Source organism: Ambystoma mexicanum, unplaced genomic scaffold, assembly GCF_040938575.1.
Source record: "Ambystoma mexicanum isolate Mex_15411 unplaced genomic scaffold, UKY_AmexF1_1 Mex_scaf34, whole genome shotgun sequence".
In the NCBI taxonomy this organism is placed as follows: domain Eukaryota; kingdom Metazoa; phylum Chordata; class Amphibia; order Caudata; family Ambystomatidae; genus Ambystoma; species Ambystoma mexicanum.
The window spans coordinates 2,266,886-2,288,238 of NW_027182449.1; the positions used below are offsets into that span (position 1 = coordinate 2,266,886).

At 62.1% G+C, this 21,353-nt stretch overlaps 21 non-coding genes across 21 annotated transcripts; all 21 read left to right on the forward strand.

Moving 5' to 3' along the window:
- Positions 1-395: 395 nt before the first annotated feature.
- On the forward strand, positions 396-559 carry LOC138558386 (U1 spliceosomal RNA). Its single transcript, XR_011298536.1, has one exon. It is a non-coding gene; the product is annotated as a U1 spliceosomal RNA (small nuclear RNA).
- Positions 560-1,440: 881 nt separating this feature from the next.
- Positions 1,441-1,604, forward strand: LOC138558247 (U1 spliceosomal RNA). Its single transcript, XR_011298399.1, has one exon. It is a non-coding gene; the product is annotated as a U1 spliceosomal RNA (small nuclear RNA).
- Positions 1,605-2,461: 857 nt separating this feature from the next.
- On the forward strand, positions 2,462-2,625 carry LOC138558388 (U1 spliceosomal RNA). The gene has a single exon (XR_011298538.1). It is a non-coding gene; the product is annotated as a U1 spliceosomal RNA (small nuclear RNA).
- An 866-nt stretch (positions 2,626-3,491) lies between these two features.
- Positions 3,492-3,655, forward strand: LOC138558596 (U1 spliceosomal RNA). Its single transcript, XR_011298739.1, has one exon. It is a non-coding gene; the product is annotated as a U1 spliceosomal RNA (small nuclear RNA).
- Positions 3,656-4,521: 866 nt separating this feature from the next.
- On the forward strand, positions 4,522-4,685 carry LOC138558248 (U1 spliceosomal RNA). The gene has a single exon (XR_011298400.1). It is a non-coding gene; the product is annotated as a U1 spliceosomal RNA (small nuclear RNA).
- Positions 4,686-5,552: 867 nt separating this feature from the next.
- On the forward strand, positions 5,553-5,716 carry LOC138558389 (U1 spliceosomal RNA). The gene has a single exon (XR_011298539.1). It is a non-coding gene; the product is annotated as a U1 spliceosomal RNA (small nuclear RNA).
- Positions 5,717-6,582: 866 nt separating this feature from the next.
- LOC138558597 (U1 spliceosomal RNA) lies at positions 6,583-6,746 on the forward strand. Its single transcript, XR_011298740.1, has one exon. It is a non-coding gene; the product is annotated as a U1 spliceosomal RNA (small nuclear RNA).
- Positions 6,747-7,612: 866 nt separating this feature from the next.
- LOC138558249 (U1 spliceosomal RNA) lies at positions 7,613-7,776 on the forward strand. Its single transcript, XR_011298401.1, has one exon. It is a non-coding gene; the product is annotated as a U1 spliceosomal RNA (small nuclear RNA).
- Positions 7,777-8,643: 867 nt separating this feature from the next.
- On the forward strand, positions 8,644-8,807 carry LOC138558390 (U1 spliceosomal RNA). The gene has a single exon (XR_011298540.1). It is a non-coding gene; the product is annotated as a U1 spliceosomal RNA (small nuclear RNA).
- Positions 8,808-9,673: 866 nt separating this feature from the next.
- Positions 9,674-9,837, forward strand: LOC138558598 (U1 spliceosomal RNA). Its single transcript, XR_011298741.1, has one exon. It is a non-coding gene; the product is annotated as a U1 spliceosomal RNA (small nuclear RNA).
- Positions 9,838-10,717: 880 nt separating this feature from the next.
- Positions 10,718-10,881, forward strand: LOC138558250 (U1 spliceosomal RNA). The gene has a single exon (XR_011298402.1). It is a non-coding gene; the product is annotated as a U1 spliceosomal RNA (small nuclear RNA).
- An 866-nt stretch (positions 10,882-11,747) lies between these two features.
- LOC138558391 (U1 spliceosomal RNA) lies at positions 11,748-11,911 on the forward strand. Its single transcript, XR_011298541.1, has one exon. It is a non-coding gene; the product is annotated as a U1 spliceosomal RNA (small nuclear RNA).
- An 866-nt stretch (positions 11,912-12,777) lies between these two features.
- Positions 12,778-12,941, forward strand: LOC138558251 (U1 spliceosomal RNA). The gene has a single exon (XR_011298403.1). It is a non-coding gene; the product is annotated as a U1 spliceosomal RNA (small nuclear RNA).
- An 866-nt stretch (positions 12,942-13,807) lies between these two features.
- On the forward strand, positions 13,808-13,971 carry LOC138558253 (U1 spliceosomal RNA). Its single transcript, XR_011298405.1, has one exon. It is a non-coding gene; the product is annotated as a U1 spliceosomal RNA (small nuclear RNA).
- Positions 13,972-14,841: 870 nt separating this feature from the next.
- On the forward strand, positions 14,842-15,005 carry LOC138558599 (U1 spliceosomal RNA). The gene has a single exon (XR_011298742.1). It is a non-coding gene; the product is annotated as a U1 spliceosomal RNA (small nuclear RNA).
- An 880-nt stretch (positions 15,006-15,885) lies between these two features.
- On the forward strand, positions 15,886-16,049 carry LOC138558254 (U1 spliceosomal RNA). Its single transcript, XR_011298406.1, has one exon. It is a non-coding gene; the product is annotated as a U1 spliceosomal RNA (small nuclear RNA).
- An 867-nt stretch (positions 16,050-16,916) lies between these two features.
- Positions 16,917-17,080, forward strand: LOC138558255 (U1 spliceosomal RNA). The gene has a single exon (XR_011298407.1). It is a non-coding gene; the product is annotated as a U1 spliceosomal RNA (small nuclear RNA).
- An 871-nt stretch (positions 17,081-17,951) lies between these two features.
- Positions 17,952-18,115, forward strand: LOC138558600 (U1 spliceosomal RNA). Its single transcript, XR_011298743.1, has one exon. It is a non-coding gene; the product is annotated as a U1 spliceosomal RNA (small nuclear RNA).
- Positions 18,116-18,995: 880 nt separating this feature from the next.
- Positions 18,996-19,159, forward strand: LOC138558256 (U1 spliceosomal RNA). Its single transcript, XR_011298408.1, has one exon. It is a non-coding gene; the product is annotated as a U1 spliceosomal RNA (small nuclear RNA).
- Positions 19,160-20,026: 867 nt separating this feature from the next.
- Positions 20,027-20,190, forward strand: LOC138558601 (U1 spliceosomal RNA). The gene has a single exon (XR_011298744.1). It is a non-coding gene; the product is annotated as a U1 spliceosomal RNA (small nuclear RNA).
- Positions 20,191-21,070: 880 nt separating this feature from the next.
- On the forward strand, positions 21,071-21,234 carry LOC138558257 (U1 spliceosomal RNA). Its single transcript, XR_011298409.1, has one exon. It is a non-coding gene; the product is annotated as a U1 spliceosomal RNA (small nuclear RNA).
- The last annotated feature ends 119 nt before the right edge of the window (positions 21,235-21,353 follow it).

Consider the following 21,353-nt stretch of genomic DNA (forward strand, 5'->3'; position numbering starts at 1 on the left):
TGTCCTGGCGGGGGGCACCCCACCCGAGACGCTCTTGTTAAGCGGGGTGACCTGTCGGCTCAGGAGGGCCATGGACCCGCCTGGGGCCGACGGGCCAGTGGGCCCACTGCGCCAGGCCTGCTCGCTTTCCGACTGGGCCTGCTGGCTGGCAGCCAGGTCCGAATTTATGCAAATCTCAGGCCGAGCAGGGCCTGGTGGGAGACATGAACTGTGCCACAATGTGCCTCTTCTGCTGGGCTCTGCCTGCCGGAGCTTCCCCCTGCACGTGGGACAGGCAGCTCCGCAGACGCTCAGGGCTTCCGGGAGGGCTGGGGCTGGGTCAGGGCCGGCCTTCTCACCCTCGCTTAGCGGGGCTTCCAGAACAGGCCCAAGCCCTGCCCTCTGGCTCGCAACTCATACTTACCTGGCAGGGGAGCATCTGTGATCAGCAAGGCAGAGCTCCCAGGGTGAGGCTCATCCATTGCACATCGGATTTGCTGACCCCTGCGATGTCCCCAAATGCGGGATTCTCGACTGTATTATTTCTGGTAGTGGGGGACTGCGTTCGCGCTTTCCCCTGATTTATTGGTGAAAGAAAGAAAGAGTTTAGTGTGCGAGTCAGGTTGTTTGCACACAGGGCCCAAGCTCGTGCAGCAGAGTTTATTTTGCTGCAGTCAAGAGGGCCAGCCCTGGGCCGTTCAGGGGTCCACAGGCCTGATGGATTGGTGAAATAAAAAAATGTGAAAGTCATGTGTGTCATGTGTAGGTTGGGCCCCTGAATGTTGCTGCGGTCAAGAGGGCCAGCATTCACTGGAGGGGTGAAGTGCACAGGTGCCTAACCCCAGACTTGTGCGCCCCATGATATCAGGTGCCCCGGTAGTTCTTGAAGCCAGCCTGCCCTGCCCGGGCTCTGCTTTCGCGCCCAGGCCCTCCAACCTAAGGAAGGCCCAGCCAGCTCCTGGGGTTTTGGGGGCAGGGGTGAGACTGGCTCCCGGCCGCCGCTGCCGCCCGCCCCGTCCGAGCACCGGATCGGGCACGATCGGGCCTTGCCTTCACGGCCTTGCCGTGTCCTGGCGGGGGGCACCCCACCCGAGACGCTCTTGTTAAGCGGGGTGACCTGTCGGCTCAGGAGGGCCATGGACCCGCCTGGGGCCGACGGGCCAGTGGGCCCACTGCGCCAGGCCTGCTCGCTTTCCGACTGGGCCTGCTGGCTGGCAGCCAGGTCCGAATTTATGCAAATCTCAGGCCGAGCAGGGCCTGGTGGGAGACATGAACTGTGCCACAATGTGCCTCTTCTGCTGGGCTCTGCCTGCCGGAGCTTCCCCCTGCACGTGGGACAGGCAGCTCCGCAGACGCTCAGGGCTTCCGGGAGGGCTGGGGCTGGGTCAGGGCCGGCCTTCTCACCCTCGCTTAGCGGGGCTTCCAGAACAGGCCCAAGCCCTGCCCTCTGGCTCGCAACTCATACTTACCTGGCAGGGGAGCATCTGTGATCAGCAAGGCAGAGCTCCCAGGGTGAGGCTCATCCATTGCACATCGGATTTGCTGACCCCTGCGATGTCCCCAAATGCGGGATTCTCGACTGCATTATTTCTGGTAGTGGGGGACTGCGTTCGCGCTTTCCCCTGATTTATTGGTGAAAGAAAGAAAGAGTTTAGTGTGCAGAGTCAGGTTGTTTGCACACAGGGCCCAAGCTCGTGCAGCAGAGTTTATTTTGCTGCAGTCAAGAGGGCCAGCCCTGGGCCGTTCAGGGGTCCACAGGCCTGATGGATTGGTGAAATAAAAAAATGTGAAAGTCATGTGTGTCATGTGTAGGTTGGGCCCCTGAATGTTGCTGCGGTCAAGAGGGCCAGCATTCACTGGAGGGGTGAAGTGCACAGGTGCCTAACCCCAGACTTGTGCGCCCCATGATATCAGGTGCCCCGGTAGTTCTTGAAGCCAGCCTGCCCTGCCCGGGCTCTGCTTTCGCGCCCAGGCCCTCCAACCTAAGGAAGGCCCAGCCAGCTCCTGGGGTTTTGGGGGCAGGGGTGAAACTGGCTCCCGGCCGCCGCTGCCGCCCGCCCCGTCCGAGCACCGATCGGGCACGATCGTGTCCTGGCGGGGGGCACCCCACCCGAGACGCTCTTGTTAAGCGGGGTGACCTGTCGGCTCAGGAGGGCCATGGACCCGCCTGGGGCCGACGGGCCAGTGGGCCCACTGCGCCAGGCCTGCTCGCTTTCCGACTGGGCCTGCTGGCTGGCAGCCAGGTCCGAATTTATGCAAATCTCAGGCCGAGCAGGGCCTGGTGGGAGACATGAACTGTGCCACAATGTGCCTCTTCTGCTGGGCTCTGCCTGCCGGAGCTTCCCCCTGCACGTGGGACAGGCAGCTCCGCAGACGCTCAGGGCTTCCGGGAGGGCTGGGGCTGGGTCAGGGCCGGCCTTCTCACCCTCGCTTAGCGGGGCTTCCAGAACAGGCCCAAGCCCTGCCCTCTGGCTCGCAACTCATACTTACCTGGCAGGGGAGCATCTGTGATCAGCAAGGCAGAGCTCCCAGGGTGAGGCTCATCCATTGCACATCGGATTTGCTGACCCCTGCGATGTCCCCAAATGCGGGATTCTCGACTGTATTATTTCTGGTAGTGGGGGACTGCGTTCGCGCTTTCCCCTGATTTATTGGTGAAAGAAAGAAAGAGTTTAGTGTGCGAGTCAGGTTGTTTGCACACAGGGCCCAAGCTCGTGCAGCAGAGTTTATTTTGCTGCAGTCAAGAGGGCCAGCCCTGGGCCGTTCAGGGGTCCACAGGCCTGATGGATTGGTGAAATAAAAAAATGTGAAAGTCATGTGTGTCATGTGTAGGTTGGGCCCCTGAATGTTGCTGCGGTCAAGAGGGCCAGCATTCACTGGAGGGGTGAAGTGCACAGGTGCCTAACCCCAGACTTGTGCGCCCCATGATATCAGGTGCCCCGGTAGTTCTTGAAGCCAGCCTGCCCTGCCCGGGCTCTGCTTTCGCGCCCAGGCCCTCCAACCTAAGGAAGGCCCAGCCAGCTCCTGGGGTTTTGGGGGCAGGGGTGAAACTGGCTCCCGGCCGCCGCTGCCGCCCGCCCCGTCCGAGCACCGATCGGGCACGATCGGGCCTTGCCGTGTCCTGGCGGGGGGCACCCCACCCGAGACGCTCTTGTTAAGCGGGGTGACCTGTCGGCTCAGGAGGGCCATGGACCCGCCTGGGGCCGACGGGCCAGTGGGCCCACTGCGCCAGGCCTGCTCGCTTTCCGACTGGGCCTGCTGGCTGGCAGCCAGGTCCGAATTTATGCAAATCTCAGGCCGAGCAGGGCCTGGTGGGAGACATGAACTGTGCCACAATGTGCCTCTTCTGCTGGGCTCTGCCTGCCGGAGCTTCCCCCTGCACGTGGGACAGGCAGCTCCGCAGACGCTCAGGGCTTCCGGGAGGGCTGGGGCTGGGTCAGGGCCGGCCTTCTCACCCTCGCTTAGCGGGGCTTCCAGAACAGGCCCAAGCCCTGCCCTCTGGCTCGCAACTCATACTTACCTGGCAGGGGAGCATCTGTGATCAGCAAGGCAGAGCTCCCAGGGTGAGACTCCTCCATTGCACATCGGATTTGCTGACCCCTGCGATGTCCCCAAATGCGGGATTCTCGACTGCATTATTTCTGGTAGTGGGGGACTGCGTTCGCGCTTTCCCCTGATTTATTGGTGAAAGAAAGAAAGAGTTTAGTGTGCGAGTCAGGTTGTTTGCACACAGGGCCCAAGCTCGTGCAGCAGAGTTTATTTTGCTGCAGTCAAGAGGGCCAGCCCTGGGCCGTTCAGGGGTCCACAGGCCTGATGGATTGGTGAAATAAAAAAATGTGAAAGTCATGTGTGTCATGTGTAGGTTGGGCCCCTGAATGTTGCTGCGGTCAAGAGGGCCAGCATTCACTGGAGGGGTGAAGTGCACAGGTGCCTAACCCCAGACTTGTGCGCCCCATGATATCAGGTGCCCCGGTAGTTCTTGAAGCCAGCCTGCCCTGCCCGGGCTCTGCTTTCGCGCCCAGGCCCTCCAACCTAAGGAAGGCCCAGCCAGCTCCTGGGGTTTTGGGGGCAGGGGTGAAACTGGCTCCCGGCCGCCGCTGCCGCCCGCCCCGTCCGAGCACCGATCGGGCACGATCGGGCCTTGCCGTGTCCTGGCGGGGGGCACCCCACCCGAGACGCTCTTGTTAAGCGGGGTGACCTGTCGGCTCAGGAGGGCCATGGACCCGCCTGGGGCCGACGGGCCAGTGGGCCCACTGCGCCAGGCCTGCTCGCTTTCCGACTGGGCCTGCTGGCTGGCAGCCAGGTCCGAATTTATGCAAATCTCAGGCCGAGCAGGGCCTGGTGGGAGACATGAACTGTGCCACAATGTGCCTCTTCTGCTGGGCTCTGCCTGCCGGAGCTTCCCCCTGCACGTGGGACAGGCAGCTCCGCAGACGCTCAGGGCTTCCGGGAGGGCTGGGGCTGGGTCAGGGCCGGCCTTCTCACCCTCGCTTAGCGGGGCTTCCAGAACAGGCCCAAGCCCTGCCCTCTGGCTCGCAACTCATACTTACCTGGCAGGGGAGCATCTGTGATCAGCAAGGCAGAGCTCCCAGGGTGAGGCTCATCCATTGCACATCGGATTTGCTGACCCCTGCGATGTCCCCAAATGCGGGATTCTCGACTGCATTATTTCTGGTAGTGGGGGACTGCGTTCGCGCTTTCCCCTGATTTATTGGTGAAAGAAAGAAAGAGTTTAGTGTGCAGAGTCAGGTTGTTTGCACACAGGGCCCAAGCTCGTGCAGCAGAGTTTATTTTGCTGCAGTCAAGAGGGCCAGCCCTGGGCCGTTCAGGGGTCCACAGGCCTGATGGATTGGTGAAATAAAAAAATGTGAAAGTCATGTGTGTCATGTGTAGGTTGGGCCCCTGAATGTTGCTGCGGTCAAGAGGGCCAGCATTCACTGGAGGGGTGAAGTGCACAGGTGCCTAACCCCAGACTTGTGCGCCCCATGATATCAGGTGCCCCGGTAGTTCTTGAAGCCAGCCTGCCCTGCCCGGGCTCTGCTTTCGCGCCCAGGCCCTCCAACCTAAGGAAGGCCCAGCCAGCTCCTGGGGTTTTGGGGGCAGGGGTGAAACTGGCTCCCGGCCGCCGCTGCCGCCCGCCCCGTCCGAGCACCGATCGGGCACGATCGGGCCTTGCCGTGTCCTGGCGGGGGGCACCCCACCCGAGACGCTCTTGTTAAGCGGGGTGACCTGTCGGCTCAGGAGGGCCATGGACCCGCCTGGGGCCGACGGGCCAGTGGGCCCACTGCGCCAGGCCTGCTCGCTTTCCGACTGGGCCTGCTGGCTGGCAGCCAGGTCCGAATTTATGCAAATCTCAGGCCGAGCAGGGCCTGGTGGGAGACATGAACTGTGCCACAATGTGCCTCTTCTGCTGGGCTCTGCCTGCCGGAGCTTCCCCCTGCACGTGGGACAGGCAGCTCCGCAGACGCTCAGGGCTTCCGGGAGGGCTGGGGCTGGGTCAGGGCCGGCCTTCTCACCCTCGCTTAGCGGGGCTTCCAGAACAGGCCCAAGCCCTGCCCTCTGGCTCGCAACTCATACTTACCTGGCAGGGGAGCATCTGTGATCAGCAAGGCAGAGCTCCCAGGGTGAGGCTCATCCATTGCACATCGGATTTGCTGACCCCTGCGATGTCCCCAAATGCGGGATTCTCGACTGTATTATTTCTGGTAGTGGGGGACTGCGTTCGCGCTTTCCCCTGATTTATTGGTGAAAGAAAGAAAGAGTTTAGTGTGCGAGTCAGGTTGTTTGCACACAGGGCCCAAGCTCGTGCAGCAGAGTTTATTTTGCTGCAGTCAAGAGGGCCAGCCCTGGGCCGTTCAGGGGTCCACAGGCCTGATGGATTGGTGAAATAAAAAAATGTGAAAGTCATGTGTGTCATGTGTAGGTTGGGCCCCTGAATGTTGCTGCGGTCAAGAGGGCCAGCATTCACTGGAGGGGTGAAGTGCACAGGTGCCTAACCCCAGACTTGTGCGCCCCATGATATCAGGTGCCCCGGTAGTTCTTGAAGCCAGCCTGCCCTGCCCGGGCTCTGCTTTCGCGCCCAGGCCCTCCAACCTAAGGAAGGCCCAGCCAGCTCCTGGGGTTTTGGGGGCAGGGGTGAAACTGGCTCCCGGCCGCCGCTGCCGCCCGCCCCGTCCGAGCACCGATCGGGCACGATCGGGCCTTGCCGTGTCCTGGCGGGGGGCACCCCACCCGAGACGCTCTTGTTAAGCGGGGTGACCTGTCGGCTCAGGAGGGCCATGGACCCGCCTGGGGCCGACGGGCCAGTGGGCCCACTGCGCCAGGCCTGCTCGCTTTCCGACTGGGCCTGCTGGCTGGCAGCCAGGTCCGAATTTATGCAAATCTCAGGCCGAGCAGGGCCTGGTGGGAGACATGAACTGTGCCACAATGTGCCTCTTCTGCTGGGCTCTGCCTGCCGGAGCTTCCCCCTGCACGTGGGACAGGCAGCTCCGCAGACGCTCAGGGCTTCCGGGAGGGCTGGGGCTGGGTCAGGGCCGGCCTTCTCACCCTCGCTTAGCGGGGCTTCCAGAACAGGCCCAAGCCCTGCCCTCTGGCTCGCAACTCATACTTACCTGGCAGGGGAGCATCTGTGATCAGCAAGGCAGAGCTCCCAGGGTGAGACTCCTCCATTGCACATCGGATTTGCTGACCCCTGCGATGTCCCCAAATGCGGGATTCTCGACTGCATTATTTCTGGTAGTGGGGGACTGCGTTCGCGCTTTCCCCTGATTTATTGGTGAAAGAAAGAAAGAGTTTAGTGTGCGAGTCAGGTTGTTTGCACACAGGGCCCAAGCTCGTGCAGCAGAGTTTATTTTGCTGCAGTCAAGAGGGCCAGCCCTGGGCCGTTCAGGGGTCCACAGGCCTGATGGATTGGTGAAATAAAAAAATGTGAAAGTCATGTGTGTCATGTGTAGGTTGGGCCCCTGAATGTTGCTGCGGTCAAGAGGGCCAGCATTCACTGGAGGGGTGAAGTGCACAGGTGCCTAACCCCAGACTTGTGCGCCCCATGATATCAGGTGCCCCGGTAGTTCTTGAAGCCAGCCTGCCCTGCCCGGGCTCTGCTTTCGCGCCCAGGCCCTCCAACCTAAGGAAGGCCCAGCCAGCTCCTGGGGTTTTGGGGGCAGGGGTGAAACTGGCTCCCGGCCGCCGCTGCCGCCCGCCCCGTCCGAGCACCGATCGGGCACGATCGGGCCTTGCCGTGTCCTGGCGGGGGGCACCCCACCCGAGACGCTCTTGTTAAGCGGGGTGACCTGTCGGCTCAGGAGGGCCATGGACCCGCCTGGGGCCGACGGGCCAGTGGGCCCACTGCGCCAGGCCTGCTCGCTTTCCGACTGGGCCTGCTGGCTGGCAGCCAGGTCCGAATTTATGCAAATCTCAGGCCGAGCAGGGCCTGGTGGGAGACATGAACTGTGCCACAATGTGCCTCTTCTGCTGGGCTCTGCCTGCCGGAGCTTCCCCCTGCACGTGGGACAGGCAGCTCCGCAGACGCTCAGGGCTTCCGGGAGGGCTGGGGCTGGGTCAGGGCCGGCCTTCTCACCCTCGCTTAGCGGGGCTTCCAGAACAGGCCCAAGCCCTGCCCTCTGGCTCGCAACTCATACTTACCTGGCAGGGGAGCATCTGTGATCAGCAAGGCAGAGCTCCCAGGGTGAGGCTCATCCATTGCACATCGGATTTGCTGACCCCTGCGATGTCCCCAAATGCGGGATTCTCGACTGCATTATTTCTGGTAGTGGGGGACTGCGTTCGCGCTTTCCCCTGATTTATTGGTGAAAGAAAGAAAGAGTTTAGTGTGCAGAGTCAGGTTGTTTGCACACAGGGCCCAAGCTCGTGCAGCAGAGTTTATTTTGCTGCAGTCAAGAGGGCCAGCCCTGGGCCGTTCAGGGGTCCACAGGCCTGATGGATTGGTGAAATAAAAAAATGTGAAAGTCATGTGTGTCATGTGTAGGTTGGGCCCCTGAATGTTGCTGCGGTCAAGAGGGCCAGCATTCACTGGAGGGGTGAAGTGCACAGGTGCCTAACCCCAGACTTGTGCGCCCCATGATATCAGGTGCCCCGGTAGTTCTTGAAGCCAGCCTGCCCTGCCCGGGCTCTGCTTTCGCGCCCAGGCCCTCCAACCTAAGGAAGGCCCAGCCAGCTCCTGGGGTTTTGGGGGCAGGGGTGAAACTGGCTCCCGGCCGCCGCTGCCGCCCGCCCCGTCCGAGCACCGATCGGGCACGATCGGGCCTTGCCGTGTCCTGGCGGGGGGCACCCCACCCGAGACGCTCTTGTTAAGCGGGGTGACCTGTCGGCTCAGGAGGGCCATGGACCCGCCTGGGGCCGACGGGCCAGTGGGCCCACTGCGCCAGGCCTGCTCGCTTTCCGACTGGGCCTGCTGGCTGGCAGCCAGGTCCGAATTTATGCAAATCTCAGGCCGAGCAGGGCCTGGTGGGAGACATGAACTGTGCCACAATGTGCCTCTTCTGCTGGGCTCTGCCTGCCGGAGCTTCCCCCTGCACGTGGGACAGGCAGCTCCGCAGACGCTCAGGGCTTCCGGGAGGGCTGGGGCTGGGTCAGGGCCGGCCTTCTCACCCTCGCTTAGCGGGGCTTCCAGAACAGGCCCAAGCCCTGCCCTCTGGCTCGCAACTCATACTTACCTGGCAGGGGAGCATCTGTGATCAGCAAGGCAGAGCTCCCAGGGTGAGGCTCATCCATTGCACATCGGATTTGCTGACCCCTGCGATGTCCCCAAATGCGGGATTCTCGACTGTATTATTTCTGGTAGTGGGGGACTGCGTTCGCGCTTTCCCCTGATTTATTGGTGAAAGAAAGAAAGAGTTTAGTGTGCGAGTCAGGTTGTTTGCACACAGGGCCCAAGCTCGTGCAGCAGAGTTTATTTTGCTGCAGTCAAGAGGGCCAGCCCTGGGCCGTTCAGGGGTCCACAGGCCTGATGGATTGGTGAAATAAAAAAATGTGAAAGTCATGTGTGTCATGTGTAGGTTGGGCCCCTGAATGTTGCTGCGGTCAAGAGGGCCAGCATTCACTGGAGGGGTGAAGTGCACAGGTGCCTAACCCCAGACTTGTGCGCCCCATGATATCAGGTGCCCCGGTAGTTCTTGAAGCCAGCCTGCCCTGCCCGGGCTCTGCTTTCGCGCCCAGGCCCTCCAACCTAAGGAAGGCCCAGCCAGCTCCTGGGGTTTTGGGGGCAGGGGTGAAACTGGCTCCCGGCCGCCGCTGCCGCCCGCCCCGTCCGAGCACCGATCGGGCACGATCGGGCCTTGCCGTGTCCTGGCGGGGGGCACCCCACCCGAGACGCTCTTGTTAAGCGGGGTGACCTGTCGGCTCAGGAGGGCCATGGACCCGCCTGGGGCCGACGGGCCAGTGGGCCCACTGCGCCAGGCCTGCTCGCTTTCCGACTGGGCCTGCTGGCTGGCAGCCAGGTCCGAATTTATGCAAATCTCAGGCCGAGCAGGGCCTGGTGGGAGACATGAACTGTGCCACAATGTGCCTCTTCTGCTGGGCTCTGCCTGCCGGAGCTTCCCCCTGCACGTGGGACAGGCAGCTCCGCAGACGCTCAGGGCTTCCGGGAGGGCTGGGGCTGGGTCAGGGCCGGCCTTCTCACCCTCGCTTAGCGGGGCTTCCAGAACAGGCCCAAGCCCTGCCCTCTGGCTCGCAACTCATACTTACCTGGCAGGGGAGCATCTGTGATCAGCAAGGCAGAGCTCCCAGGGTGAGACTCCTCCATTGCACATCGGATTTGCTGACCCCTGCGATGTCCCCAAATGCGGGATTCTCGACTGCATTATTTCTGGTAGTGGGGGACTGCGTTCGCGCTTTCCCCTGATTTATTGGTGAAAGAAAGAAAGAGTTTAGTGTGCGAGTCAGGTTGTTTGCACACAGGGCCCAAGCTCGTGCAGCAGAGTTTATTTTGCTGCAGTCAAGAGGGCCAGCCCTGGGCCGTTCAGGGGTCCACAGGCCTGATGGATTGGTGAAATAAAAAAATGTGAAAGTCATGTGTGTCATGTGTAGGTTGGGCCCCTGAATGTTGCTGCGGTCAAGAGGGCCAGCATTCACTGGAGGGGTGAAGTGCACAGGTGCCTAACCCCAGACTTGTGCGCCCCATGATATCAGGTGCCCCGGTAGTTCTTGAAGCCAGCCTGCCCTGCCCGGGCTCTGCTTTCGCGCCCAGGCCCTCCAACCTAAGGAAGGCCCAGCCAGCTCCTGGGGTTTTGGGGGCAGGGGTGAGACTGGCTCCCGGCCGCCGCTGCCGCCCGCCCCGTCCGAGCACCGATCGGGCACGATCGGGCCTTGCCTTCACGGCCTTGCCGTGTCCTGGCGGGGGGCACCCCACCCGAGACGCTCTTGTTAAGCGGGGTGACCTGTCGGCTCAGGAGGGCCATGGACCCGCCTGGGGCCGACGGGCCAGTGGGCCCACTGCGCCAGGCCTGCTCGCTTTCCGACTGGGCCTGCTGGCTGGCAGCCAGGTCCGAATTTATGCAAATCTCAGGCCGAGCAGGGCCTGGTGGGAGACATGAACTGTGCCACAATGTGCCTCTTCTGCTGGGCTCTGCCTGCCGGAGCTTCCCCCTGCACGTGGGACAGGCAGCTCCGCAGACGCTCAGGGCTTCCGGGAGGGCTGGGGCTGGGTCAGGGCCGGCCTTCTCACCCTCGCTTAGCGGGGCTTCCAGAACAGGCCCAAGCCCTGCCCTCTGGCTCGCAACTCATACTTACCTGGCAGGGGAGCATCTGTGATCAGCAAGGCAGAGCTCCCAGGGTGAGGCTCATCCATTGCACATCGGATTTGCTGACCCCTGCGATGTCCCCAAATGCGGGATTCTCGACTGCATTATTTCTGGTAGTGGGGGACTGCGTTCGCGCTTTCCCCTGATTTATTGGTGAAAGAAAGAAAGAGTTTAGTGTGCGAGTCAGGTTGTTTGCACACAGGGCCCAAGCTCGTGCAGCAGAGTTTATTTTGCTGCAGTCAAGAGGGCCAGCCCTGGGCCGTTCAGGGGTCCACAGGCCTGATGGATTGGTGAAATAAAAAAATGTGAAAGTCATGTGTGTCATGTGTAGGTTGGGCCCCTGAATGTTGCTGCGGTCAAGAGGGCCAGCATTCACTGGAGGGGTGAAGTGCACAGGTGCCTAACCCCAGACTTGTGCGCCCCATGATATCAGGTGCCCCGGTAGTTCTTGAAGCCAGCCTGCCCTGCCCGGGCTCTGCTTTCGCGCCCAGGCCCTCCAACCTAAGGAAGGCCCAGCCAGCTCCTGGGGTTTTGGGGGCAGGGGTGAAACTGGCTCCCGGCCGCCGCTGCCGCCCGCCCCGTCCGAGCACCGATCGGGCACGATCGGGCCTTGCCGTGTCCTGGCGGGGGGCACCCCACCCGAGACGCTCTTGTTAAGCGGGGTGACCTGTCGGCTCAGGAGGGCCATGGACCCGCCTGGGGCCGACGGGCCAGTGGGCCCACTGCGCCAGGCCTGCTCGCTTTCCGACTGGGCCTGCTGGCTGGCAGCCAGGTCCGAATTTATGCAAATCTCAGGCCGAGCAGGGCCTGGTGGGAGACATGAACTGTGCCACAATGTGCCTCTTCTGCTGGGCTCTGCCTGCCGGAGCTTCCCCCTGCACGTGGGACAGGCAGCTCCGCAGACGCTCAGGGCTTCCGGGAGGGCTGGGGCTGGGTCAGGGCCGGCCTTCTCACCCTCGCTTAGCGGGGCTTCCAGAACAGGCCCAAGCCCTGCCCTCTGGCTCGCAACTCATACTTACCTGGCAGGGGAGCATCTGTGATCAGCAAGGCAGAGCTCCCAGGGTGAGGCTCATCCATTGCACATCGGATTTGCTGACCCCTGCGATGTCCCCAAATGCGGGATTCTCGACTGTATTATTTCTGGTAGTGGGGGACTGCGTTCGCGCTTTCCCCTGATTTATTGGTGAAAGAAAGAAAGAGTTTAGTGTGCGAGTCAGGTTGTTTGCACACAGGGCCCAAGCTCGTGCAGCAGAGTTTATTTTGCTGCAGTCAAGAGGGCCAGCCCTGGGCCGTTCAGGGGTCCACAGGCCTGATGGATTGGTGAAATAAAAAAATGTGAAAGTCATGTGTGTCATGTGTAGGTTGGGCCCCTGAATGTTGCTGCGGTCAAGAGGGCCAGCATTCACTGGAGGGGTGAAGTGCACAGGTGCCTAACCCCAGACTTGTGCGCCCCATGATATCAGGTGCCCCGGTAGTTCTTGAAGCCAGCCTGCCCTGCCCGGGCTCTGCTTTCGCGCCCAGGCCCTCCAACCTAAGGAAGGCCCAGCCAGCTCCTGGGGTTTTGGGGGCAGGGGTGAAACTGGCTCCCGGCCGCCGCTGCCGCCCGCCCCGTCCGAGCACCGATCGGGCACGATCGGGCCTTGCCGTGTCCTGGCGGGGGGCACCCCACCCGAGACGCTCTTGTTAAGCGGGGTGACCTGTCGGCTCAGGAGGGCCATGGACCCGCCTGGGGCCGACGGGCCAGTGGGCCCACTGCGCCAGGCCTGCTCGCTTTCCGACTGGGCCTGCTGGCTGGCAGCCAGGTCCGAATTTATGCAAATCTCAGGCCGAGCAGGGCCTGGTGGGAGACATGAACTGTGCCACAATGTGCCTCTTCTGCTGGGCTCTGCCTGCCGGAGCTTCCCCCTGCACGTGGGACAGGCAGCTCCGCAGACGCTCAGGGCTTCCGGGAGGGCTGGGGCTGGGTCAGGGCCGGCCTTCTCACCCTCGCTTAGCGGGGCTTCCAGAACAGGCCCAAGCCCTGCCCTCTGGCTCGCAACTCATACTTACCTGGCAGGGGAGCATCTGTGATCAGCAAGGCAGAGCTCCCAGGGTGAGGCTCATCCATTGCACATCGGATTTGCTGACCCCTGCGATGTCCCCAAATGCGGGATTCTCGACTGCATTATTTCTGGTAGTGGGGGACTGCGTTCGCGCTTTCCCCTGATTTATTGGTGAAAGAAAGAAAGAGTTTAGTGTGCGAGTCAGGTTGTTTGCACACAGGGCCCAAGCTCGTGCAGCAGAGTTTATTTTGCTGCAGTCAAGAGGGCCAGCCCTGGGCCGTTCAGGGGTCCACAGGCCTGATGGATTGGTGAAATAAAAAAATGTGAAAGTCATGTGTGTCATGTGTAGGTTGGGCCCCTGAATGTTGCTGCGGTCAAGAGGGCCAGCATTCACTGGAGGGGTGAAGTGCACAGGTGCCTAACCCCAGACTTGTGCGCCCCATGATATCAGGTGCCCCGGTAGTTCTTGAAGCCAGCCTGCCCTGCCCGGGCTCTGCTTTCGCGCCCAGGCCCTCCAACCTAAGGAAGGCCCAGCCAGCTCCTGGGGTTTTGGGGGCAGGGGTGAAACTGGCTCCCGGCCGCCGCTGCCGCCCGCCCCGTCCGAGCACCGATCGGGCACGATCGGGCCTTGCCGTGTCCTGGCGGGGGGCACCCCACCCGAGACGCTCTTGTTAAGCGGGGTGACCTGTCGGCTCAGGAGGGCCATGGACCCGCCTGGGGCCGACGGGCCAGTGGGCCCACTGCGCCAGGCCTGCTCGCTTTCCGACTGGGCCTGCTGGCTGGCAGCCAGGTCCGAATTTATGCAAATCTCAGGCCGAGCAGGGCCTGGTGGGAGACATGAACTGTGCCACAATGTGCCTCTTCTGCTGGGCTCTGCCTGCCGGAGCTTCCCCCTGCACGTGGGACAGGCAGCTCCGCAGACGCTCAGGGCTTCCGGGAGGGCTGGGGCTGGGTCAGGGCCGGCCTTCTCACCCTCGCTTAGCGGGGCTTCCAGAACAGGCCCAAGCCCTGCCCTCTGGCTCGCAACTCATACTTACCTGGCAGGGGAGCATCTGTGATCAGCAAGGCAGAGCTCCCAGGGTGAGGCTCATCCATTGCACATCGGATTTGCTGACCCCTGCGATGTCCCCAAATGCGGGATTCTCGACTGCATTATTTCTGGTAGTGGGGGACTGCGTTCGCGCTTTCCCCTGATTTATTGGTGAAAGAAAGAAAGAGTTTAGTGTGCGAGTCAGGTTGTTTGCTCACAGGGACCAAGCTCGTGCAGCAGAGTTTATTTTGCTGCAGTCAAGAGGGCCAGCCCTGGGCCGTTCAGGGGTCCACAGGCCTGATGGATTGGTGAAATAAAAAAATGTGAAAGTCATGTGTGTCATGTGTAGGTTGGGCCCCTGAATGTTGCTGCGGTCAAGAGGGCCAGCATTCACTGGAGGGGTGAAGTGCACAGGTGCCTAACCCCAGACTTGTGCGCCCCATGATATCAGGTGCCCCGGTAGTTCTTGAAGCCAGCCTGCCCTGCCCGGGCTCTGCTTTCGCGCCCAGGCCCTCCAACCTAAGGAAGGCCCGGCCAGCTCCTGGGGTTTTGGGGGCAGGGGTGAGACTGGCTCCCGGCCGCCGCTGCCGCCCGCCCCGTCCGAGCACCGATCGGGCCTTGCCTTCACGGCCTTGCCGTGTCCTGGCGGGGGGCACCCCACCCGAGACGCTCTTGTTAAGCGGGGTGACCTGTCGGCTCAGGAGGGCCATGGACCCGCCTGGGGCCGACGGGCCAGTGGGCCCACTGCGCCAGGCCTGCTCGCTTTCCGACTGGGCCTGCTGGCTGGCAGCCAGGTCCGAATTTATGCAAATCTCAGGCCGAGCAGGGCCTGGTGGGAGACATGAACTGTGCCACAATGTGCCTCTTCTGCTGGGCTCTGCCTGCCGGAGCTTCCCCCTGCACGTGGGACAGGCAGCTCCGCAGACGCTCAGGGCTTCCGGGAGGGCTGGGGCTGGGTCAGGGCCGGCCTTCTCACCCTCGCTTAGCGGGGCTTCCAGAACAGGCCCAAGCCCTGCCCTCTGGCTCGCAACTCATACTTACCTGGCAGGGGAGCATCTGTGATCAGCAAGGCAGAGCTCCCAGGGTGAGACTCCTCCATTGCACATCGGATTTGCTGACCCCTGCGATGTCCCCAAATGCGGGATTCTCGACTGCATTATTTCTGGTAGTGGGGGACTGCGTTCGCGCTTTCCCCTGATTTATTGGTGAAAGAAAGAAAGAGTTTAGTGTGCGAGTCAGGTTGTTTGCACACAGGGCCCAAGCTCGTGCAGCAGAGTTTATTTTGCTGCAGTCAAGAGGGCCAGCCCTGGGCCGTTCAGGGGTCCACAGGCCTGATGGATTGGTGAAATAAAAAAATGTGAAAGTCATGTGTGTCATGTGTAGGTTGGGCCCCTGAATGTTGCTGCGGTCAAGAGGGCCAGCATTCACTGGAGGGGTGAAGTGCACAGGTGCCTAACCCCAGACTTGTGCGCCCCATGATATCAGGTGCCCCGGTAGTTCTTGAAGCCAGCCTGCCCTGCCCGGGCTCTGCTTTCGCGCCCAGGCCCTCCAACCTAAGGAAGGCCCAGCCAGCTCCTGGGGTTTTGGGGGCAGGGGTGAGACTGGCTCCCGGCCGCCGCTGCCGCCCGCCCCGTCCGAGCACCGATCGGGCACGATCGGGCCTTGCCTTCACGGCCTTGCCGTGTCCTGGCGGGGGGCACCCCACCCGAGACGCTCTTGTTAAGCGGGGTGACCTGTCGGCTCAGGAGGGCCATGGACCCGCCTGGGGCCGACGGGCCAGTGGGCCCACTGCGCCAGGCCTGCTCGCTTTCCGACTGGGCCTGCTGGCTGGCAGCCAGGTCCGAATTTATGCAAATCTCAGGCCGAGCAGGGCCTGGTGGGAGACATGAACTGTGCCACAATGTGCCTCTTCTGCTGGGCTCTGCCTGCCGGAGCTTCCCCCTGCACGTGGGACAGGCAGCTCCGCAGACGCTCAGGGCTTCCGGGAGGGCTGGGGCTGGGTCAGGGCCGGCCTTCTCACCCTCGCTTAGCGGGGCTTCCAGAACAGGCCCAAGCCCTGCCCTCTGGCTCGCAACTCATACTTACCTGGCAGGGGAGCATCTGTGATCAGCAAGGCAGAGCTCCCAGGGTGAGGCTCATCCATTGCACATCGGATTTGCTGACCCCTGCGATGTCCCCAAATGCGGGATTCTCGACTGCATTATTTCTGGTAGTGGGGGACTGCGTTCGCGCTTTCCCCTGATTTATTGGTGAAAGAAAGAAAGAGTTTAGTGTGCAGAGTCAGGTTGTTTGCACACAGGGCCCAAGCTCGTGCAGCAGAGTTTATTTTGCTGCAGTCAAGAGGGCCAGCCCTGGGCCGTTCAGGGGTCCACAGGCCTGATGGATTGGTGAAATAAAAAAATGTGAAAGTCATGTGTGTCATGTGTAGGTTGGGCCCCTGAATGTTGCTGCGGTCAAGAGGGCCAGCATTCACTGGAGGGGTGAAGTGCACAGGTGCCTAACCCCAGACTTGTGCGCCCCATGATATCAGGTGCCCCGGTAGTTCTTGAAGCCAGCCTGCCCTGCCCGGGCTCTGCTTTCGCGCCCAGGCCCTCCAACCTAAGGAAGGCCCAGCCAGCTCCTGGGGTTTTGGGGGCAGGGGTGAAACTGGCTCCCGGCCGCCGCTGCCGCCCGCCCCGTCCGAGCACCGATCGGGCACGATCGGGCCTTGCCGTGTCCTGGCGGGGGGCACCCCACCCGAGACGCTCTTGTTAAGCGGGGTGACCTGTCGGCTCAGGAGGGCCATGGACCCGCCTGGGGCCGACGGGCCAGTGGGCCCACTGCGCCAGGCCTGCTCGCTTTCCGACTGGGCCTGCTGGCTGGCAGCCAGGTCCGAATTTATGCAAATCTCAGGCCGAGCAGGGCCTGGTGGGAGACATGAACTGTGCCACAATGTGCCTCTTCTGCTGGGCTCTGCCTGCCGGAGCTTCCCCCTGCACGTGGGACAGGCAGCTCCGCAGACGCTCAGGGCTTCCGGGAGGGCTGGGGCTGGGTCAGGGCCGGCCTTCTCACCCTCGCTTAGCGGGGCTTCCAGAACAGGCCCAAGCCCTGCCCTCTGGCTCGCAACTCATACTTACCTGGCAGGGGAGCATCTGTGATCAGCAAGGCAGAGCTCCCAGGGTGAGGCTCATCCATTGCACATCGGATTTGCTGACCCCTGCGATGTCCCCAAATGCGGGATTCTCGACTGCATTATTTCTGGTAGTGGGGGACTGCGTTCGCGCTTTCCCCTGATTTATTGGTGAAAGAAAGAAAGAGTTTAGTGTGCAGAGTCAGGTTGTTTGCACACAGGGCCCAAGCTCGTGCAGCAGAGTTTATTTTGCTGCAGTCAAGAGGGCCAGCCCTGGGCCGTTCAGGGGTCCACAGGCCTGATGGATTGGTGAAATAAAAAAATGTGAAAGTCATGTGTGTCATGTGTAGGTTGGGCCCCTGAATGTTGCTGCGGTCAAGAGGGCCAGCATTCACTGGAGGGGTGAAGTGCACAGGTGCCTAACCCCAGACTTGTGCGCCCCATGATATCAGGTGCCCCGGTAGTTCTTGAAGCCAGCCTGCCCTGCCCGGGCTCTGCTTTCGCGCCCAGGCCCTCCAACCTAAGGAAGGCCCAGCCAGCTCCTGGGGTTTTGGGGGCAGGGGTGAGACTGGCTCCCGGCCGCCGCTGCCGCCCGCCCCGTCCGAGCACCGATCGGGCCTTGCCTTCACGGCCTTGCCGTGTCCTGGCGGGGGGCACCCCACCCGAGACGCTCTTGTTAAGCGGGGTGACCTGTCGGCTCAGGAGGGCCATGGACCCGCCTGGGGCCGACGGGCCAGTGGGCCCACTGCGCCAGGCCTGCTCGCTTTCCGACTGGGCCTGCTGGCTGGCAGCCAGGTCCGAATTTATGCAAATCTCAGGCCGAGCAGGGCCTGGTGGGAGACATGAACTGTGCCACAATGTGCCTCTTCTGCTGGGCTCTGCCTGCCGGAGCTTCCCCCTGCACGTGGGACAGGCAGCTCCGCAGACGCTCAGGGCTTCCGGGAGGGCTGGGGCTGGGTCAGGGCCGGCCTTCTCACCCTCGCTTAGCGGGGCTTCCAGAACAGGCCCAAGCCCTGCCCTCTGGCTCGCAACTCATACTTACCTGGCAGGGGAGCATCTGTGATCAGCAAGGCAGAGCTCCCAGGGTGAGACTCCTCCATTGCACATCGGATTTGCTGACCCCTGCGATGTCCCCAAATGCGGGATTCTCGACTGCATTATTTCTGGTAGTGGGGGACTGCGTTCGCGCTTTCCCCTGATTTATTGGTGAAAGAAAGAAAGAGTTTAGTGTGCGAGTCAGGTTGTTTGCACACAGGGCCCAAGCTCGTGCAGCAGAGTTTATTTTGCTGCAGTCAAGAGGGCCAGCCCTGGGCCGTTCAGGGGTCCACAGGCCTGATGGATTGGTGAAATAAAAAAATGTGAAAGTCATGTGTGTCATGTGTAGGTTGGGCCCCTGAATGTTGCTGCGGTCAAGAGGGCCAGCATTCACTGGAGGGGTGAAGTGCACAGGTGCCTAACCCCAGACTTGTGCGCCCCATGATATCAGGTGCCCCGGTAGTTCTTGAAGCCAGCCTGCCCTGCCCGGGCTCTGCTTTCGCGCCCAGGCCCTCCAACCTAAGGAAGGCCCAGCCAGCTCCTGGGGTTTTGGGGGCAGGGGTGAGACTGGCTCCCGGCCGCCGCTGCCGCCCGCCCCGTCCGAGCACCGATCGGGCACGATCGGGCCTTGCCTTCACGGCCTTGCCGTGTCCTGGCGGGGGGCACCCCACCCGAGACGCTCTTGTTAAGCGGGGTGACCTGTCGGCTCAGGAGGGCCATGGACCCGCCTGGGGCCGACGGGCCAGTGGGCCCACTGCGCCAGGCCTGCTCGCTTTCCGACTGGGCCTGCTGGCTGGCAGCCAGGTCCGAATTTATGCAAATCTCAGGCCGAGCAGGGCCTGGTGGGAGACATGAACTGTGCCACAATGTGCCTCTTCTGCTGGGCTCTGCCTGCCGGAGCTTCCCCCTGCACGTGGGACAGGCAGCTCCGCAGACGCTCAGGGCTTCCGGGAGGGCTGGGGCTGGGTCAGGGCCGGCCTTCTCACCCTCGCTTAGCGGGGCTTCCAGAACAGGCCCAAGCCCTGCCCTCTGGCTCGCAACTCATACTTACCTGGCAGGGGAGCATCTGTGATCAGCAAGGCAGAGCTCCCAGGGTGAGGCTCATCCATTGCACATCGGATTTGCTGACCCCTGCGATGTCCCCAAATGCGGGATTCTCGACTGCATTATTTCTGGTAGTGGGGGACTGCGTTCGCGCTTTCCCCTGATTTATTGGTGAAAGAAAGAAAGAGTTTAGTGTGCAGAGTCAGGTTGTTTGCACACAGGGCCCAAGCTCGTGCAGCAGAGTTTATTTTGCTGCAGTCAAGAGGGCCAGCCCTGGGCCGTTCAGGGGTCCACAGGCCTGATGGATTGGTGAAATAAAAAAATGTGAAAGTCATGTGTGTCATGTGTAGGTTGGGCCCCTGAATGTTGCTGCGGTCAAGAGGGCCAGCATTCACTGGAGGGGTGAAGTGCACAGGTGCCTAACCCCAGACTTGTGCGCCCCATGATATCAGGTGCCCCGGTAGTTCTTGAAGCCAGCCTGCCCTGCCCGGGCTCTGCTTTCGCGCCCAGGCCCTCCAACCTAAGGAAGGCCCAGCCAGCTCCTGGGGTTTTGGGGGCAGGGGTGAAACTGGCTCCCGGCCGCCGCTGCCGCCCGCCCCGTCCGAGCACCGATCGGGCACGATCGGGCCTTGCCGTGTCCTGGCGGGGGGCACCCCACCCGAGACGCTCTTGTTAAGCGGGGTGACCTGTCGGCTCAGGAGGGCCATGGACCCGCCTGGGGCCGACGGGCCAGTGGGCCCACTGCGCCAGGCCTGCTCGCTTTCCGACTGGGCCTGCTGGCTGGCAGCCAGGTCCGAATTTATGCAAATCTCAGGCCGAGCAGGGCCTGGTGGGAGACATGAACTGTGCCACAATGTGCCTCTTCTGCTGGGCTCTGCCTGCCGGAGCTTCCCCCTGCACGTGGGACAGGCAGCTCCGCAGACGCTCAGGGCTTCCGGGAGGGCTGGGGCTGGGTCAGGGCCGGCCTTCTCACCCTCGCTTAGCGGGGCTTCCAGAACAGGCCCAAGCCCTGCCCTCTGGCTCGCAACTCATACTTACCTGGCAGGGGAGCATCTGTGATCAGCAAGGCAGAGCTCCCAGGGTGAGACTCCTCCATTGCACATCGGATTTGCTGACCCCTGCGATGTCCCCAAATGCGGGATTCTCGACTGCATTATTTCTGGTAGTGGGGGACTGCGTTCGCGCTTTCCCCTGATTTATTGGTGAAAGAAAGAAAGAGTTTAGTGTGCGAGTCAGGTTGTTTGCACACAGGGCCCAAGCTCGTGCAGCAGAGTTTATTTTGCTGCAGTCAAGAGGGCCAGCCCTGGGCCGTTCAGGGGTCCACAGGCCTGATGGATTGGTGAAATAAAAAAATGTGAAAGTCATGTGTGTCATGTGTAGGTTGGGCCCCTGAATGTTGCTGCGGTCAAGAGGGCCAGCATTCACTGGAGGGGTGAAGTGCACAGGTGCCTAACCCCAGACTTGTGCGCCCCATGATATCAGGTGCCCCGGTAGTTCTTGAAGCCAGCCTGCCCTGCCCGGGCTCTGCTTTCGCGCCCAGGCCCTCCAACCTAAGGAAGGCCCAGCCAGCTCCTGGGGTTTTGGGGGCAGGGGTGAGACTGGCTCCCGGCCGCCGCTGCCGCCCGCCCCGTCCGAGCACCGATCGGGCACGATCGGGCCTTGCCTTCACGGCCTTGCCGTGTCCTGGCGGGGGGCACCCCACCCGAGACGCTCTTGTTAAGCGGGGTGACCTGTCGGCTCAGGAGGGCCATGGACCCGCCTGGGGCCGACGGGCCAGTGGGCCCACTGCGCCAGGCCTGCTCGCTTTCCGACTGGGCCTGCTGGCTGGCAGCCAGGTCCGAATTTATGCAAATCTCAGGCCGAGCAGGGCCTGGTGGGAGACATGAACTGTGCCACAATGTGCCTCTTCTGCTGGGCTCTGCCTGCCGGAGCTTCCCCCTGCACGTGGGACAGGCAGCTCCGCAGACGCTCAGGGCTTCCGGGAGGGCTGGGGCTGGGTCAGGGCCGGCCTTCTCACCCTCGCTTAGCGGGGCTTCCAGAACAGGCCCAAGCCCTGCCCTCTGGCTCGCAACTCATACTTACCTGGCAGGGGAGCATCTGTGATCAGCAAGGCAGAGCTCCCAGGGTGAGGCTCATCCATTGCACATCGGATTTGCTGACCCCTGCGATGTCCCCAAATGCGGGATTCTCGACTGCATTATTTCTGGTAGTGGGGGACTGCGTTCGCGCTTTCCCCTGATTTATTGGTGAAAGAAAGAAAGAGTTTAGTGTGCAGAGTCAGGTTGTTTGCACACAGGGCCCAAGCTCGTGCAGCAGAGTTTATTTTGCTGCAGTCAAGAGGGCCAGCCCTGGGCCGT